A 21,354-nucleotide genomic window follows, 5' to 3' on the forward strand; every position below is an offset into this window, starting at 1 on the left:
ATTCACAATGACAACTAAGCAACTCAAGTGTGACTGGCTGTGGGCAAGGGACTCTGGCATTATAATGAGAACTTCCAAAGTCTAGTCTGACAAGCAAGTGGGCCGACCATTATAATGCAAATACCCTGAATCGATTGTGACTGGCAGCAGACATGAGGGACTGCCGTTATAATAAAAACTCCCTAAATCGAATGCAAGTGGAATCAGGAAAGGGAGCCTTTGTAATTAAATCTCCCCATATCGATTGCGACTGGCAGTAGGCAAGGGGGCTTGCCATTATAATCTTCACTCCCAAACTAGACAGTGACTGATATACCGCTTTTCATGAGAGTTTAATCCTGATGTAAACAAATAGGCGGAGCACCTTGCCTTTGCACGTGGGCATAGACGTAGTTGATTGGAGAAGCAACTGTTGCACTCACTCGACTGTATGCGAGCTCGAAGAAAAGTAGTACGTCGCATTAATTTTAGTTTATGGCATTTAGAGAGTTGGAAGAGTACGTAATCAAATTAAAATATGGTTGTCATATATAAAATGGTGATTACATAACGAGAAATGAAAGCTTAAGGCGTGGTGTACTACAGGAAGTCTTCTCGTAGTAGGGGAAAGTCCCAAGCTGTACAGTGTGGAGATAAGGTGTTGCATCTTGGAGCAGCAGTCAGTATTCATAGTGAGAGAAATGGAGCAGGAAGTAGGACCACCTCGTGTAGTGAGGCACAAAAGAGCAAAACCGCTCAGAAGTAACCATAGGCAGTGCATTATGAATGTGTTCAATAAACTAAGTGAACAGAAACCAGGTTTAGTCATTTATTCAGAAGTTCAGATCTTTGCACTGTTGTCGTATGCGATGCGCAACCCTGTACGTCCGAACACGAGACGTTGACGAGGTGGAGGTCGATACTACACGCTCAGCGAATCACAATTCTTTCTTTGGCGGAGGCGTGAACATAAGGATTAAACTCTCGTGAAAAGACATATAGTAGGAAATGGGGCCTGTCATTGTAGTGAAAAACTCCCCAACTCAGACTTTAAATGAGAAACAATGTATACCGAGCTCGATAGCTGCAGTCGCTTACGTGTGGCCAGTATTCGGGAGATAGTGGGTTCGAACCCCATTGACGGCAGCCCTGAAGGTGGTTTTCCGTGGTTTCCCATTTTCACACCAGGTAAATGCTGGGGCTGTACCTTAACTAAGTCCACGGCCGCTTCCTTCCCTCTCCTAGCCCTTTGCTGTCTTATAGTCGCCAGAAGACCTATCTGTTCTGTGTCGGTGCGACGTAAAGCAACTTGTGAAAAAAATAATAAATCGAAATGTCTCGTAAATGTTCATTAAATAAAATATTTGAAAACCACAGTGGAAGAACGTGGTTTGTCCATTTTGGCCAAATTACTGTAGCTAGTTTCATGAAGGGTCTTTGAACTGAGATTAATGTCGCTTGTAGCTTTATCCATATGTTACAAGCCGTTTTTATTTTGTATGGAGGCAAATATTGTGCTTATGACCATGCACTCAGGGAAAGAACATGTTCTGTCCTACAAAATGAATTTATCAATGCTTCTAGCCACAGGCAACACTAGTAATTTCTTACAATAATTTCAGTGTGTTATGATATTTTACATTGTTGTAATATGATTTTAGAATATCTACCCTTCATGTGTCTTTGCTCCGTCAAATTGTTTCAGTGCCTAGAATGGTTGTGTCATTGCAGTGCTAAGGTAACTCGTTGAAGAATAAGATTAATAATCCATTACCGATGCCGAGTGAGTTGGCGCGCAGTAAGAGTCGCGTAACAGTGAGTTTGAATTCGGGAGGTGGTGGGTTGGAACTTTCGATGTGTTAGTGCGATGTTAAACCACTAGCAAAATTAATAATTACCGGTAATATTAAATTCTGGACAAATTAAGCAGTCATGGCAGATTGATCACAGAAAAAAGAAGTGCAGCCTTCTACATCAAGAAACTGCAAGAATAGAAGAAAGACAGGTAGAAAGGGCACTGTTTTTAAATAAGTTAAAAGCACAATCCAATTAACTGGGTGAACATTATCAGTGTAAGCATTTTCAGTGCTTTGAGGGGACAACTGCATCAAAAAGGTCGAAGAATATAAGACAGTTTAATTTGTAGGGAGATTGGAACAAGCAGTCTTCACATTTAAATTATTTGATATCAGAAACTCTATCAGTGTGTAAAAGACCGTGACACGACCAGTAAAGGAAGCCAGAGTGCCTACAGAGAATCTCTGTTTCATATCACATCGAGCAACATTCACTGGAGCATGAATAACATCTGTGATTACAAGTCTCAAGAATGCTAACTGAAGGCCTACATCAAGTTAATGAATCACCTGAATTCCTCTTCCTTGACAGAGCTTACACTGGCATTTCCGCCTTCATATTCATCTATTGTATTAAATTCTATGTACATTTATATATAAAAAAGAATTGTTCCACAAGGGAGTGTTTACCGTCGTTACTGTAATATCAAAGGGTCCGCCTCTGTAGTGTAGTGGTTAGTGTGATTAGCTGCCACCCCCAGAGTCCCGGGTTCGATTCCCGGCTCTGCCACGAAATTTGAAAAGTAGTATGATGGCTGGAACGGGGTTAACTCAGCCTCGGGAGGTCAGCTGAGTAGAGGGGGGTTCGATTCCCTCCTCAGCCATCCTGGAAGTGGTTTTCCGTGGTTTCCCACTTCTCCTCCAGGCAAATGCCGGGATGGTACCTAACTTAAGGCCACGGCCGCTTCCTTCCCTCCTCCTTGTCTATCCCGTCCACACTTCCCATCCCTCCACAAGGTCCCTGTTCAGCATAGCAGGTGAGGCCGCCTGGGCGAGGTACTGGTCATCCTCCCCAGCTGTATCCCCAGACCCAGAGTCTGAAGCTCCAGGACACTGCCCTTGAGGCGGTAGAGGTGGGATCCCTCGCTGAGCCCGAGGGAAAAACCGACCCTGGAGGGAAAAGGAGGTTACGAACTTTAATATCAAAGGGTTTATTATATTTCATTTCATTATCCGTGTAACTTTCACGGTCGGTTTCTTCTTCTGACTCTGCGAAGGATCCCACATCTACCGCCTCAACGGCAGTGTCCTGGGTCGGGATACATCTGGGAGAAGGACCAGTACCTCTCCCAGGCTGCCTCACCTGCTATGTTGAACAGGGGGCCTTGTGCTGGTGGAGGAAGGGGAGATAGGAAGGGATAGACAAGGAAGTGGTCATGGCTTTAAGTTAGATACCACCTCGGCATTTGCCTGGGGGAGAAGTGGGGAAATCACGGAAAAGCACTTCGAGGATGGCTAAGGTGGGAATCGAGTCCCCTCTACTCAGTTGACCTCCCGAGGTTGAGTGAATCCAGTTCCAGTCCTCGTACCACGTTTCAATTTCCGTGGCAGAGCCGAGATTCGAAGCCGGTCCTCCGGGCGTGGCAGCTAATCACACTACACCACAGAGGCAGACTATTATATTATTAAAAGAGTAATAATTTTTCAGGTAAACTGAAAATGTCACATGAGAAGTATCGAGACCTTCAAGTTTTAAATCAGATTCGTGGAGAGGAGGTCAGGAAATAGTTACACAATTTTGAATTCTTAATATTTAGGTATATAAATTTTTTGCTAATGTTTTGACGTTGCACCGATTTAGTTTGGTCTATTGGCGACGATGGGATAAGAAATATATCGACCCAGCCGGGAATCAAATCCGGAGGCCACTTGGACCAAAGGCCAGCATGCTAACAATTTCCCCAAGCAAAATGCAGGAAGTACGTAAGCTGACTGGAAGTAGATTATAAAGAAGTAGGCGTAACGTCGTTACTTCATCAACAAAGTATAATCGAGGAATGACACACTGCATGTGCATTATATCCCGATTCAAACTTCGAGATAGGATTACGAGGCATGGACTGAATCGGTTACTCAGAATGCATCAAGAGCTATCAATACGCTTCCCAGCACCGCCTCGAGACGAAGACCGCATGCGCCTGACGTTACTACACGATATCGAGATAACGGTATGAGGCACGTATTGCATCGGTTGTTCAGTTATGCATCGAGAGCTTTGCATCACGCGACCCATCGCGACTTGACAGGCCTACTTCATACAGTTAAAGCTAACGTCAGTGTTGCCAGATCTACAAATAAAATATCGGTAGATTGTACGTAAAAATTTTGGGAGTTTTAATGAAAATTTCGGCAGTGCCTTGGACACTGAAATGTTATAATACAACTAAATTAAATAATGTAATATTCATGTGAAGTTATCATAAGAAAAATATACAATTTCACTCATCTGTACTCTCTGGCCACTCTATTCTTCTTCTTCTTCTTCTTCTTCATACTCTTCCTGTAGATGAAGTTATTCATCAGGCGTAGAAATTGTGCGCCAATTTTGAAGTCGTAGCAGGATACAGATCTATGTGCGGGTCGGGGATTTCCCTTCGAATGATGCAGTCAAGCGTCAATTTTGAGTTCAAAAAGAGAGGAGAGATTACGTAATTCGAGCCTAAAATGAATACGGGGAAATACCGAACGAGTGATGTTACCAATAAAACGCCACACAGTGAGACGTGGAAAGAGTTTTTAGGTACAAATATATTATGTACCATTAATCATTATTGTTTATTTTCCTTGAATTTGGATTAGAAAAAAATTGGGAGATTTTTTGTTTTTCCGGGTTTTCTGATGTGTTGCAAAAAATCGGGAGATCTCTTGAAAATTTGGGAAAACTGGCTAACGTCCACATGCTACCGACGCCAGCAACATATTTCGCTTAAAATGTCATACTTCTGTCAAATTCAAGCAATAGCATGATGACCCCTCCACCCAAAACATCTGGTTTTCTCCTAAAATCTGCTCAAGTTATCTGAAGTCAGTAGCAGCGATTGGTAATTAGAAGTGGGGGAGGCACAAACAATTATAGACAACAAAATTTACCGGGGGAGGGGGAGTGAGAGGCGTATACATCAAAATTGACAAAAATAGCTGCAAAATGGTAAGTATTTGTTAAGAAGGAAACCATACTCGCCAGTGTCGACTCACTCTAATGTACAGTAACTTCCCACATGTTTTTCAGGCTGGCGAACACAGAAGTTAATATAAATATTACACTATAACATACCTGTAAAATAAAACATTATTAGATAAGGAATAAAATACACTCTGTTAAACAAAGAATGGCATGTTTCTTAAAAGAACATCATCAGACTCTACCAAGTCACACGTTGTTTCCTACCAACCTGTATACGCAAACATGAAACACCTGGTTACGCCGTCCCTCGCACGATTTCTGTACGCCTTTATCCTCTCCATCTGCGACACTCAAAACACAAGTACAGTATATTCAGTGTAGCATCCCCCAGTCTGAGATGATGATCTTCAGTGGCTTTTAACGCTCTAGAATAGTGGAACATATTCTGTTGTGCACAAGGTCAATAAATAAACCCTTCATTTTCCCTGTGTCACATCAATCAATATTTGTTTAATACCAAGGATGGACGTCCCAGTCATCCTTCTGTTACTCACTTTATTCTGAATTCATTGCAATACCGGTGAGCGAAGAATTCTGTTTACAAAAAGTGAATATATGGAAACAAAGAGAGGAGCTGGAGTTTCTTAGCTGTCTGTCACCTGACGAAATGTTTATGAAAGTTATTAATTAGTATATGATATGTACGTCTCGCCAACGGGGAAAAATGCTATCCGCTTACGTAATTTTAGAGACATAACAAGAAAGATTTATACAATATCATGCTGAAGTTGATCAGGAGACCACTTCATGCAATCGAACAAACGGGATTATCAGTCTTTCAAGGAAAGAGGTTTACTAATTGATATCAGTAAGAAGCAAATAAAAAACATTTTACACTATTTATTACATGAATTCACAGACCGGCTGTATAGAGTTTTTAGTTGAGATGCTTGCCATCTACGCTCCAGGTTGCAGTATTGAATTCTGGAGCTGTCAGTTGGCGTTTGAGAGAGATTAAATGCGAGAAATCCATAACAGTAAGTTCAGTGACACTCCAAAGACCGGCGCCGGTTCAAGACATTCTGGAGGCTCCTAACATGTATAGCAATTGAAGGGATGTCAAGTATAATTGAACTATGATTTCCTAGCCTTATTCCCAGTTATCCTAGGGTTGGTACTGATGTGGATTCAGCCGAGTTTGAGGCCGGATGCCTTTCCTGACACCAATCCCACTGACAGGATGTTTTTACTATTGCGTGCTTTTGTGTGGTTGTTGGTATGATATGTTGTAAATGAAGGTGTGTATTAATACGATCAAAAACATCCAGTTCCCGAGCTAGAGGAATTAACCAAACGCAGCTAAAACCCTGTACCGTACGGGAATCGAACTCAGAGCTCTATGAACCAAAGGTCACTATGCCGAAAATTCATCCAAGAACAAACAAGTTTCATTTTATTACACACGGATTTCACAAGAGTATGCCACAAAATAAGTAATAAAAACAAGGAGTACTCCTTAATTGTGCGATGTTAACAGAATATTTCCTACGTGTGATGTTACTGACCTGCAGTATATAAACTGAGTTCTTGTAAGAAGCAGAGCTAGGAGTTTGATGACATGACATCTTTTAATTGGCTTACAATAGACATTTCCAAATTGCTCAGAAATCCTTATCATAGTCCCCACACTGTAGAAATGCCGATTTGTTAGTCATTTTTGTCATGTTTTGCCATTTTGTACTTTTTAGGTAATTTTCAAAAATATTCGTCATTATTTGGTCATTTTATGGAATTAATTAGACTACTTTATACCTTCTAATTCATTTTCTTACATGTTTGAAGATTTTGAAGCATTTACTCGTGTGGTATTGGATATTTTAGTATCTTTAAGTGAAGATGAATACGGAGATTTGAGAATCTTCACAATGCTTTGGAGAAGTCTCCCTCATGAACAGTCGAGATTTTCTTCTGAAGACGCGGAGCGAAGTTCTCTGCGAAACGTAAAGAGTTTCACCTTGTTTTCTTGACAAAAGCCCAAAAGCCTAGACTATACAGTATCATGTCTATCAGTACGGGCCGTGAAAGCATTAATGGTAGATAATGCCTTTATTGTAGATTTAATTACTGAAAATAATCTTTTCTTTGTTTCTTGGCCCTTCTCCCGATCACTTGGGGTCGCCACTACAAGTAGATTATGTCCAGTTGTACGTTCGGGTTACCTTTCTCACACTAACATTATGTGGAGAGATGTATTCACTCACTATTGCGTATTTCTGTGTATGTAATTGGTAGTGTTTTGTGTTGTGTTGTGTTGTGTTGTATGTGTTAAAACCACAAACAGCCTAGGATTTTAGCCATAGTATGCACGTACACAACAATGTTCAAGCCTGTTCTAGGCATCGATCACCGATGAATGCATTCTTACCGCCTTTCTCCCTCTCTTCGTCCACGTTTTCAGACTGGCATGGGCCACGTGTGTGGCGGGCATGCCTATTCAGTGACCCAATGTGCTGCAAGTTTGCCTAATTTGTAGTCCCTATGGGAGTATCCTCACGATCCATTTGACCATTTGACCCATGACTTACAACGTATTCTTAATACTTTAAAGGTTTATTCTTGCATAGTTGTTTACTTACTCGGTATTTCGAGCCTCGATAGTTAGACATTCCCCTAAATCCGAGCTGGAAAATTTGGAACAACTTATTTTTTTTCCTTCCTTTCTTTCTTTCTCAATCCGTTTACCGTACAGGGTTGGTTTTTTCCTCGGACTCGGCGAGGGATTCCACCTCTACCGCCTCAAGGGCAGTGTCATGGAGCGTGAGACTTTGGGTCGGGGGATACAAGTGGGTGAAGAGGAGGACCAGTACCTCGCCCAGACGGCCTCACCTGATATGCTAAACATAACCCTCGTCGGGGGGTGGGGGAGGGGGGAGAGCGAAATGCATAGACAAGGAATAGAGAAGAAAGCGACCGTGGCCTTAACTTAGGTACCATCCCGGCGTTTGCCTGAAGGAGAAGTTGAAAACCACGGAAAACCACGTCTAGGATGGCCAAGGTGGGAATCGAACACCCCTGTAATCAGTTGAGCTCCCGAGCTGAGTGGATCCCGTTCCAGCCCTCGTACCATTTTTCAAATTTCTTAGCAGAGCCGGGAATCGAACCCAGGCCTCCAGGGGGTGGCAGGTAATCACCCTACCACTACACCACAGAGGCGGACAAATTCGAATTAATAAAAATAATAAATTGTCTGTTTCCAATATGTGAGTGACTTATACGAGGCGAAAGCTGAACTCAACACACGGAAGGCTGACCTTGAACGCAGTCTCGCAGTTCCCCTACAGCAGGGCCTCTCAGGGTGTATGCGGCGGTGCATTGCACGGCGCAAGGTGCAGGAGACGACTTCACTAAGTTGACCAGAGTGCAAACTCCCACTTCTCTTTCCCTAAACCTGTCTCACCCGTTCGACCTGTCTCCGCCTTCTTCACCTTCTCCGATGTTTCTCCCCTCACTGCGAAATATTTATGTGCACTTTCGTACGTCGTTGCTTTCTTTGAAACAGGTTGCTCCATTATTATGTTGTTGTCTCGCGCCTACAGTATCTATTTAACTGATAAACACGCCGTCTATCAGCGCACTACACCATCCGAGTCAAGCCAAGTTGAGCCGAGTTGGATCGATGCACAGTGGACGGAGCCTCTGCGCCTCGGTTTGCACGCGTGATATTTTGGGCGTTTGAGAGGCCCTGCCCTATATCTACCCTTCGCGCTAAAGACAGCTATGCGTTGTAAAGAACAACAGACCGATGGACAACCTGCTGTTTAGACGGTGGCGTTATATTGCTGCACGGAAACGGGGCAGTTCTTCAACACAGAAGGCACTTGACATTATCTTTTAAAGTGTAATTAATAATAGAATAGAACAGAACTCTCCCATCCCCTAGTTCCGGATTGCCTGAAACTGGGGAGAGAGCATTCACTGATTGCAATTTATTTATTTGATACTTGCATTAAATGAACCTTTTTACCATTATTTGACTATTGCTACACTAAATAGTATACTTAAAGCTAATTACGTTCATATTCATTCCACAAATTATCTTTCTTTTTTTACAATTGGCTTTACGTCGCACCGACATAGATAGCTTTTATGGTGACGATGGGAGAGGAAAGGGCTAGGAGTGGGAAGGAAGCAATCATGGCCTTAATTAAGGTACAGCCCCAGCATTTGCCTGGTGTGAAAATAGGAAACCACGGAAAACTATCTTCACCGCTGCCGACAGTGGGGTTCGAACCCACTATCTCCTGAATGCAAGCTCACAGCTGCGCACCCTAACCGTACGGCCAACTTGCTCGGTCCACAAATTATCCTCCCTTTTTACTTTTCACTTTACTTTTTTTTCTAGATGCAGTGAAATTCTACATATTCTAGGGCAAACATTATCATCCTCTTCATTGTTTTAGTTAGTGCATTTCTTTCTCATTTTCTTTTGTCGCATATTTTTTAAATGCAAACAAAAATGCTATTCTTCCCGGTGCAATCGGTCCTTTGTTCAAATGGAATGAAATATGCGTGTTTTTATGTTCATCAGTACTGAAATAGACTCTACTATGTTTAACATTTTTTTCAAAATACTTGGAAATTTCCTTTAGTGTAAGGCAATCTGTATATTTTTGGTTTCGTAACTAGTTTGCTGTAATGTTTAACATAAGCCTTTCTTTTTTCGTTACGCGTAAATTGGTAAGTCCGAGTTTTTCTATAGTTCAGTCCCGTCCATATTAAAATTCCGTGAGTCTACTGCAGGGCCTCTCAGGGCGCATGCGCCTGGTGTATGCGTTGTGCACGGTGAAAAGACGACTTCACTTGGTTGACCAGAGTGCAGACCCCCACTCCTCGATTTGGAGCAATAGCGCTGTCTCTCTCTTTCCCCACGTCTGTCTCGCTCGCTCCCCCTGTCTCCCTCTTCCTAACTTGCCCCTTAGCGCTCCAAATCCGAGCCGAGTTGATCCGAGCTTAGCCGAGTAGCCCAGAGACGAAGCGTTGGTCCGAGCCGAGCGGGATCGATGCACTGTGCACAGCAACTCTGCGCCGCTGTTTTCACGCGTGAGATTTTGGGCGTTTGAGAGGCCCTGGTCTACTGTATACACCTTTATGGGTCAAAAATATACTCTCCTCTTTAATCTAACAGCAAATAATTTTCTCAACTACTCCAAAAGATAAGATTATAAATATCGTTTGCTACGGCCCACTCTGTCAGATATTTGTTGTTCATTTCATTTTTACACGTTTCGCAGCATGTCTCGATTACAGCAAGACCCCTTGTAGGGTGGGGGCTGGTAGAACTGCACCCACTGTAGCCCCTACCTGTCGTAAGAGATGACTAAAAGTGAACTCAGGGGCTCTCAAGTTGGGAGCGTGGTTTGGCGACCATGGAGCCCTTAGTTATGTCCCGGCATTGATTCCACTTACTTTTGCCAGGTTACTCACTTTCATCTATCTCAATCGACCTCTCTTGGTCAACTCTTGTTCTTTTCAGACCCCGATGTTATTAGGTTTGCGAGGCCTAGGAAGTCTTTAATTCTCACGCCCTTCCTAGCCCGTGTCTTTCTTTGGCCGATACCTTTTTTTTTTTTTTCGAAGTATCGGGTCCCTTCCATTTTTCTCCTCTGATTAGTATTAAAGAGGGCTGCCTAGTTGTACTTCCTCTCAAAACAATAATCGCCGAGCGAGTTGGCTTGCGGCTAGGTGCATGTAGCTGTGAGTTTGCATCCGGAAGATAGTGGGTCCGAACCCCACTGTCGGCAGCCCTGAAAATGGGTTTCCGTGGTTTCCCCAGAAAAATGATGGGACACTACCTTAATTAAGGCCACGGCAGCTTCCTTCCCACTCCTAGGCCTTTCCTACTCCATCGTCGTCATAAGACCTATCTACGTCGGTGCGACCTAAAGCAAATTTGCATTAGCTTCTTCATAATTTTTTAGACCAGTACAACTAAAGAACGTCTTCATAATTATGTTCCTTGTCCTCCCACGAGGGCTTTTTCCAGGTATTTTCAGGTACTTTGCCCACAAGTATTTCAATGATTAGACCACCATGTCGCAATTTATTCAGTGCTGAGCTGGAAGAAAATTAAAAGAGTTGGCCTGCAATGTACTAACTCATAAAACTGATCAACAGTAACTTTACACCGACTGTTGGTAGTTGAGGTGTGCTCTGCAGTGCACTGTATCTTCTGTTGCCACATATCTCCAATAGATGGCATTACTGCTGCAATTGCAAAAAAAAAAAAGAAAAAACTTCAGCGACGAATTCAAAACAGCTAGTTGTTACCTATAGACAGAGTTGGGAAGTAACCGTGTAACTGTAATCGAATTACTTGTAACGAATACCTATATTTTTAGTTTTTTTTTTTGCTAGGGACTTACGTCGCACCGACACAGATAGGTCTTATGGCGACGATGGGATAGGAAAGGCCTAGGAGTTGGAAGGAAGCGACCGTGGCCTTAATTAAGGTACAGCCCCAGCATTTGCCTGGTGTGAAAATGGGAAACCACGGAAAACCATTTTCAGGGCTGCCGATAGTGGGATTCGAACCTACTATCTCCCGGATGCAAGCTCACAGCCGCACGCCTCTACGCGCACGACCAACTCGCCCGGTGGGTTATTATTTTTTTTTTTACGTGGCACCGACACAGATAGGTCTTACGGCGACGATGGGATAGGAAAGGCCTAGGAATGGGAAGGAAGCGGCCGTGGCCGTTTAAGGTACAACCCCAGCATTTACCTGGTGTGAAAATGGGAAACCACGGAAGACCATCTTCAGGGCTGCCGACAGTGGGGTTCGAACTCACTGTCTCCCGGATGCAAGCTCACAGCTGCGCGCCCCTAACCGCACGGCAAACTCGCCCAGTGGATTTAGTGATGTTTTACTTTTAATAGTTGCTTTTCACAAAATGTGACTTTTGCTCGTTATTTTTTTCTTGAAATAAACTGTAATCATTACAATCGTTACGTATTCAAGGAAAATCAAGTGGGTGCTTTACTTTCTTAGTAAAAAACCTTAGACATGGAGCAAAGCCTCTCTCCATCTCCTTCATTTTTCACATTCTTTAACAGCCTTGCTTTTTACCATCACATCTGTTAAACCCGCGCGCATCTCTTGGACAGAGGGTGTTGCCCTTTGGGAGGCCCGCCCCACCTCGTCAGGGTGGGGAATGAAAACTTACTAAAAACATTCGGCTTACAAGTGACCACGGCTGATCCTTGCTCCGACAGCTCTGCACTCCGACCGGCCAACCGAACAGATTAGTGGTGACCACGGCTGGTCCGTAGTCCGACAGCTCTTCATTCCGACTGGCCAACCAAGCAGAGTTGGGGTGGGAACCGTGGCTCTACACCTCTGTATTCGGAAGACGGAGAGTGGCTGGTCCCACACCGTCGGCAGTCCTGAGAATGGTTTTCCGTCGTTTTTCAGTCTCCTACACTAAGACGAATGCCGGGGCAGTTCCTAGTATAGGCCACGGCCGCCAACTCTCTCATTTTCTTCACACACCTCCTTCTCCGATAAAAATCTCCTGGCCTGAGAGACGGCGTCGCCGTTTAGGAGCCCGCCTGCCCCTCGGTAAAAATGAAAACATTTAGTAGTAGTAGTCGTAGTACAAATTTCCAAGTTCTTTGAAAACGTTTAAGAAAAGGCTGGGTGAACAATAATTGGTAGAGAATCTGAGGCCCGAACGGCAGCCATAAATTCAGGTGATTGATTGATTGATTGATTGATTGATTGATTGATTGATTGATTGATTGATTCGATATACATCGCATCGAGAGTTTGACAACGAACCAGTCACTTTATCTGTGGTGAATGAGGTACTTTCTTATTTCTCCGGTGTTCCCAAAGATATCAGTACCGGTATCCATTACTACTGGGGATGATCTTAAAATTACAAAGAGGTATTATCTCAAGTTCCCCTTGTATACGCTCTTTTCAGTAAATGCAAAGATGTACTTCTCTCTAAGAGATTAAAGCAGGTAGAACATTCTTCAATGAAGCTAACGGAAGTGAAATGAGATATGAAGCTAGTAAGTTAAATCAGGGCTGGACAAATCAGAACCAATTACAGAAGCCAGTAAAATTTCTTAGGCAACAGACATCCAGTATATTATTTCTCAAAGGTGTTTTTCTCTGTACTCCCTAACTTCCTCAATACTTTAACAAAATGATTGAGACATCATTTTAAAGATTGCGTACTCCGCTAATAGCGAAAAATAAACAAATCGTTTAAAATTAATGTTTTCGTTAAAAGATTATTTTAAAAACCTCATTTGCATAAAGAACGTATAAGGCGCCATCTGTTGGCAATCTGTTTAATTAACATGCACGACAGCTGTCGGTTAGAGTCGTTTACTTTGTTTTAAAAGTATTTAGAAGGCGCCATTGAATTACAATCTGTTTTTAAATTAAGTAAGTACCGCGTACTTTTATTGCCCTAGCCTCAATAACATAGATCTGCCAATTCATTCCACGATGCCAAGGGGCTCAACAGGCAGAGTGAGAGGGAGACCTCCAACCAAAGGGCGTTCCAGACAACGAGCTAGAAAGAGTCCACACCATTGGAACGTGTCACAGATCATATAAGAAGAAATTCCAGAAGTGTAAAAACTGTATTTGTGCAAGAATGTAGAAGACGCCATCTATTGACAATCTGTTTAACTGGACCTCCAACCAGAGGGCGTTCCACACTGTTGGAACGCGTCACAGATCGTAGAAGAAACTGTTGATAATCTTTTTAACCAAAATTCCAACCAGAGGGCGTTCGACACCATTGGAACGTGTCACAGATCGCACAAGAAGAAATTCCAGGAGTGTAAAAATTTGTATTAAAGAATGTCGAAGGTGCCATCTGTTGACAATCTGTTTAAGTAATATGCACGCCAGCTGTCGGTTGGACGTTGCTTACGCTATTATACAAGGCTGGAAAATACAACGCCTCGCTGGTCGTGAAGCTGGTTCCCGCTCTGGCTTGCGAAACGCATCGTTTTGCCGCTAGGTGCGCGCTTCTTAGACATAAAATTGCGCGGGCGAGGTACTCATTCAAACATTCACGAGCGTGTCAAGACGTATTTTTGTATTTTTCCGAGCTTTCTTGTGCTAGTGCAGGTGATTATAATTGTGTGATTGAAATAAATGACCGTATTTACGTAATGTGAACATCGGATAAACTTAAAAAACATGGTGTACTCTAGTGTTCCTTATTGCAAACCAAGATCTCAAAACGGTATAGTATTTCATTTCATAGATTTTCGAAAGACGAGGAACTTAAAACTAAATGGTGTTTGGTAATTTCTCGGCAGGGAAATCGACTTGGATCTCTGTGGAAACCTAGTATACATTCCACTGTTTGCAGTAGGCATTTTAAGGACTCAGATTACAATGTGAGCACAGCACTAAAAATCCTACTTCCGAACGTCATTCCATCTGTATTTCAAGACTTTCCCGGGCACAAACAAACACAATCACATACAGGAAGACCACTCGAGAGAAAGGCTTTAGAAGTAGGAAATGAAGCTAAACCCCATACGAAAATTGAGCTCCATGTGAAACCAAGCACATCTAAAGCCAGTGAAGAAAATGACCCTCCACCTGTTCTTATCACTGAACCATTATATAAAACCACAGCCACACAGTGTTCTATTTCTACACTGCACTAAGGTTTGAAACTGAAAAGAATAGCTAGGAAATGTAGGACGCAAAGAGCATTTATAGCAAAGCAGAAACATATTATTGCAACTTTTAAAGAAAGGGTGAGTCAACTCAGAAATGAAAAATAAACATGGACTTGACAGTCAACTATACAAAATTACAGGACTAGCTGAACAAGGTGATTTGAAAGCAAATTTCTTGATTGAGCAGATTCAGGCTTTTTGTAAATCAAAGTGTAAACTCAGAGAGAACACTCTAAAGATCTGCATATCACTGTACAACAGGTCATCTACAGGCTACAGGTTCCTAAGATCTCTTAAATTTTGCACCTACCACACCAAAAATCTTTAAAAAATTACATTGGCCATTCCAGAGGAGAGACAGGAATTACTTCCTTGGTACGAATTCGTCTTGTTGCAGCGAAAAAATCGTTACAGCATGATAATGAAAAAGTAGGTTCTCTCATCATAGATGAGATGGCAATAAAATCAAAGCTGGTCTACGACAGGAATTTGGATATGCATCTTGGAATGACTGATGTAGAGAGAGATGCTCTCGGTATTGAAGATAAGCTTGCTAATAAATTGCTCTCCATTCTGTTCAAAGGTCTTTCCACACATTACAGGATTCCTGTATCATATTATTCTACACACAGCCCTACAGGAGATCAACTAGCCAAATTAACACGCGAGGCCTTACAGGTTGTTGAAGACTGTGGATTCCAAGTCGTCCGAATTGTGACAGACAATTGTCAAGTGAATGTTGCCATGTTTCATTCCTTGTGTGGAAAGGAGTCAGATCTTGTAAATCAAATTCAGCACCCATTAGATCCCAGCAGGCCTATATTTTTTAGTTTTGATCCTACCCATATATTAAGAAATGTAAGATCACAACATCTGAGCAGGAATTTTAAAGTAAATGGTAATGTGATAAGTGTAGAACATGTGAAAAAGCTGTATCATCTTCAGAAACGATGTGGAAATTAACTAGGAAAGCAGTATACTCCACAAATCTGGAAAAGATGAATGTTACAAGGACTAAAGTAATATTCTCGACAGATACTATTGCTGGCCTAAGGAGTTTTTAGAATGTACGCCCAGAAGAAATTGGTGACAGGAACAGCTTCAATGATACCATACAATTTCTTGAAATGTTTCAAACATGGCATGATATTCATGATATCTGCAACTACACATGCCATTACTTCCAGAAGTTCTAATAAATTTATTTTCAGCAGTCTTGATGATGATAGACTCTCCTGGTTGACCAATGACTTTATTTCATACGTTGAAGCCATTCAAACAAATTCAGACAAACCCAACAGATTCACAAAAGAAGCTTTAGTGCTCACAACTCTATCAACAGCTGCATGCATCAAGTATCTGTTATCCATAAACTTCCATTACCAGTATGTCTTAACCAGAACTTCACAAGTGATGACATTGAACACTTTTTTAGCCATTTAAGGCAAAAGGGAGGATTCAATGACGTGTTGGACACAAGATAATGTCTTTACGCTATGGAAGCAACACTACAGACTGGCATCATTGCAGCTTCTAATCATGGCAATGTGGACTTAGGAATGGTAGCAAATCCGATTTGCCTCCATTAATAAACAACGAAAAAGAGTCAGAAGTGCAAGTGAATGGAGTCATTGAAATTCCAAAGACTCAATCAATCAATCAATCAATCAATCAATACTGATCTGCATTTAGGGCAGTCGCCCAGGTGGCAGATTCCCTATCTGTTGCTTTCCTAGCCTTTTCCAAAATGATTTCAAAGAAATTGGAAATTTATTGAAAAACATCTCCCTTGGTAAGTTATTCCAATCCCTAACTCCCCTTCCTATAAATGAATATTTGCCCCAGTTTGTCCTCTTGAATTCCAACTTTATCTTCATATTGTGATCTTTCCTACTTTTATAAACGCCATTTAAACTTATTCGTCTACTAATGTCATTCCACGCCATCTCTCCGCTGACAGCTCGAAACATACCACTTAGTCGAGCAGCTCTTCTTCTTTCTCTCAGTTCTTCCCAACCCAAACATTGCAACATTTTTGTAACGCTACTCTTTTGTCGGAAATCACTCAGAACAAATCGAGCTGCTTTTCTTTGGATTTTTTCCAGTTCTTGAATCAGGTAATCCTGGTGAGGGTCCCATACACTGGAACCATACTCTAGTTGGGGTCTTTCCAGAGACTTATATGCACTCTCCTTTACATCCTTACTACAACCCCTAAACACCCTCATAACCATGTGCAGAGATCTGTACCCTTTATTTACAATCCCATTTATGTGATTACCCCAATGAAGATCTTTCCTTATATTAACACCTAGATACTTACAATGATCCCCAAAAGGAACTTTCACCCCATCAACGCAGTAATTAAAACTGAGAGGACTTCTCCTATTTGTGAAACTCACAACCTGACTTTTAACCCCGTTTATCAACATACCATTGCCTGCTGTCCATCTCACAACATTTTCGAGGTCACATTGCAGTTGCTCACAATCTTGTAACTTATTTATCACTCTATAGAGAATAACATCATCCGCAAAAAGCCTTACCTCCGATTCCACTCCTTTACTCATATCATTTTTATATATATATATATATGTATATATATATATATATAAGAAAACATAAAGGTCCGATAACACTGCCCTGAGGAACTCCCCTCTCAACTATTACAGGGTCAGACAAAGCTTCACCTACTCTAACTCTCTGAGATCTATTTTCTAGAAATATAGCAACCCATTCAGTCACTCTTTTGTCTAGTCCAATTGCACTCATTTTTGCCAGTAGTCTCCCATGATCCACCCTATCAAATGCTTTAGACATGTCAATCGCGATACAGTCCATTTGACCTCCAGAATCCTAGATATCTGCTATATCTTGCTGGAATCCTACAAGTTGAGCTTCAGTGGAATAATCTTTCCTACAACCGAATTGCCTTCTATCGAACCAGTTATTAATTTCACAAACATGTCTAATATAATCAGAAAGAATGCCTTCCCAAAGCTTACATACAATGCATGTCAAACTTACTGGCCTGTAATTTTCAGCTTTATGTCTATCACCCTTTCCTTTATACACAGGGGCTACTATAGCAACTCTCCATTCATCTGGTATAACTCCTCCGACCAAACAATAATCAAATGAGTACTTCAGATATGGTACTATATCCCAACCCATTGTCTTTAGTATATCCCCAGAAATCTGATCAATTCCAGCCGCTTTTCTAGTTTTCAACTTTTGTATCTTATTGTAAATGTCATTGTTATCATATGTAAATTTTATTACTTCTTTGGCCTTAGTCTCCTCCTCTACCTGGACATTATCCTTGTAACCAACAATCTTTACATACTGCTGACTGAATACTTCTGCCTTTTGAAGATCCTCACATACACACTCCCCTTGTTCATTAATTATTCCTGGAATGTCCTTCTTGGAACTTGTTTCTGCCTTAAAATACCTATACATACCCTTCCATTTTTCACTAAAATTTGTATGACTGCCAATTATGCTTGCCATCATGTTATCCTTAGCTGCCTTCTTTGTTAGATTCAATTTTCTAGTAAGTTCCTTCAATTTCTCCTTACTTCCACAGCCATTTCTAACTCTATTTCTTTCCAGTCTGCACCTCCTTCTTAGTCTCTTTATTTCTCTATTATAATAAGGTGGGTCTTTACCATTCCTTACCACCCTTAAAGGTACAAACCTGTTTTCGCATTCCTCAATAATTTCTTTAAACCCATCCCAGAGTCTGTTTACATTTTTATTTACCGTTTTCCACCGATCATAGTTACTTTTTAGAAACTGCCTCATGCCTGCTTTATCAGCCATATGGTACTGCCTAACAGTCCTACTTTTAAGACCTTCCTTTCTATCACATTTATTTTTAACTACCACAAAAACAGCTTCATGATCACTAATACCATCTATTACTTCAGTTTCCCTATAGAGCTCATCTGGTTTTATCAGCACGACATCCAGGATATTTTTCCCTCTGGTTGGTTCCATCACTTTCTGAATCAGCTGTCCTTCCCATATTAACTTATTTGCCATTTGTTGGTCATGCTTCCTGTCGTTTGCATTTCCTTCCCAATTGACATCTGGCAAATTCAGATCTCCCGCTACAATCACATTTCTTTCCACGTCGTTTCCCACATAGCTGACTATCCTATCAAATAATTCCTAATCCGCATCATTGCTACTCTTTCCCGATCTGTACACTCCAAATATATCAAGTTGCCTATTATCTTTAGAAATGAGCCTTACACCTAGAATTTCATGTGTCTCATCTTTAACTTTTTCGTAGCCTACAAATTCTTCTTTCACCAGAATGAACAATCCCCCTCCCACCATTCCTATCTCTACGATACACACTCCAGTGCTGTGAGAAAATTTCTGCATCCATTATATCATTTCTCAGCCATGATTCAACTCCTATTACAATATCTGGTAAATATATATCTATTAAATTACTTAATTCTATTCCTTTCTTTACAATATTTCTACAGTTCAACACTAACAATTTTATGTCATCCCTACTTGATTTCCAGTTCCCTGTTCCCTTATCACCGCTCCCTAGGCCATCCCGTTTCCCTGAATGTACCTCCCTATCACCCTTCCTAACAAATTTCCTAACTTATACGTACCACTGCGGTTTAAATGAAGGCCATCCGAGCGCAGATCCCTATCTCCTACCCACCCATTAGGATCTAGAAATTTCACTCCCAGTTTCCCACATACCCACTCCATAGTCTCATTTAAATCCCCAATCACCCTCCAGTCAGTATCCCTCCTACACAGTATTCCACTAATAACAATCTCCGCTTTCTTAAACTTTTAAGCATTTACCAGATCCCACACATCTCCAACTATGTTGGTACTTATATCAGCTTGCCTTACGTTGTTGGTACCAACGTGAAACACTACCACCTTCTCCTTCCCCTCCTCCCTCTCTTCTACTTTCCTTAACATCTGCCTCAACCTAATTCCTGGATAACATTCTACCCTGGTTTCTTTTCCTCCACACACTTTCCCCACGTGTCTAACGATGGAATCCCCCATGACCAGAGCCTCAAACCTCCCCACCTCATCTGATCCCCTCCCCTCCTGGTCAGCCCTATCTTCTGTCACTGCTGCAGAAGCTACTTCCTCCTCCCTTTTCTCCTTCCTATGACCCTGTTCCACCTGTCTCTTCCTATCCTCTACTCTACATTTCCCTTTCCTACCTTTTCCCTTCCTCCTACTTCCACGCATCTCAGCAACAGTTCCCTGTCCCTCATCTTCCCTCTGTTGTTCTACCTGGAGTGACTCGTACCGATTTCGCACAGACACCTGTCCTGAATTCTGATCCTGAATAGAGCCCTTAGCCTGCAATCTCCTTCCCCTTAGAACATTAGACCACCTGTCTTCTACAAGTCCTCCCTTTCCTTCCTCTCCCTCTTGTACACCTACTGTAACCTGTACATTGTTTGAGGGAGTCCTATCTTCCTTCCTGTCTTCTGTGAGAATCCTAATTATCTCTCTCAAACTTTCCAACTCCTCCCTCATACCCCTCAATGCCTCACCACACTCACAGTAAGTACACTCGCGCTCCTTAGCCATTCTTTACGGGGGGGGGAAATTAAATTAAAAATAAAATAACTTATTTGCAAAAAATAAATGAACGGAGGGATATATTGTCTGGGATAGTACACAACAATAAGGTAATTAATATACAACTACACTACAATACTACTTAGTCATGCTCTATTTTTTTAATCCTACAACCCCTAACAGGATAAAAACTGCTGTTAATTACTGAATATCGAAAGTAATACACAAGAACTACACAATTCCAAACTGCAATTAAGCCTATCCTAATTACAACAACAGTATTTTAGTAAGAGTTTCTACGGATACCTCTACTACACCAGTACTACACAAATATTTTTCAATAATAAAATAAGCACACTAAATTCTAATAGGATATTACTCGTATACTACTGTACAGTACACTACAGTAATTTTTAAACTACTTTCAGACGTATCCTAATTACGATACCGGTACCGTACCGTATGTCACTACTAAGCACAACAGAAATGAAATTTGCAAGAACTACTGTACTCAAAGATTACCAACGAAGCTAAATGCTTAGACAAATTATTATTAGTATTACGGTCTAATAGATACACACGAAAGATAACACGAATATTGCAGGCAAGATACGGCACTATCTAAATGTACTGTATCTATACTACAATGTATTTACACTACACTGCGTTTGGTTAAATGCTTAAGTATCGAAAGGATTGCCGTACACGAAGAAAAACACGAATATAACTGGTAAGATACTATCTAATATATTATACCTTATCTTCACTACAATTCTACTGAAATGTGGTTATGTGATTATTACAGCTGGTGGATTACTATTATTTTCCCTACTCCACGGGACGGAGAATAAAAGTGTTCTTAATTAGGCCTACTGAAACATACGAGGTTGTCTACAATAATTTCTCAAATATTTCTATCAAAACTACTACTACTACTCCAGGAACTTTAACTGCAATTACCGGGATATATGAACTTTATTATTATTAGCTAACCGCTCATAAATACTGAAAGATCGAGGGAGCGAAATATAAATTACGGATACTAACTACCTACTCAGAAGTACAAATGAATGGAATACAAGGTCAGCT

The sequence above is a fragment of the Anabrus simplex genome, chromosome 7, assembly GCF_040414725.1.
Source record: "Anabrus simplex isolate iqAnaSimp1 chromosome 7, ASM4041472v1, whole genome shotgun sequence".
NCBI classification, from domain to species: domain Eukaryota; kingdom Metazoa; phylum Arthropoda; class Insecta; order Orthoptera; family Tettigoniidae; genus Anabrus; species Anabrus simplex.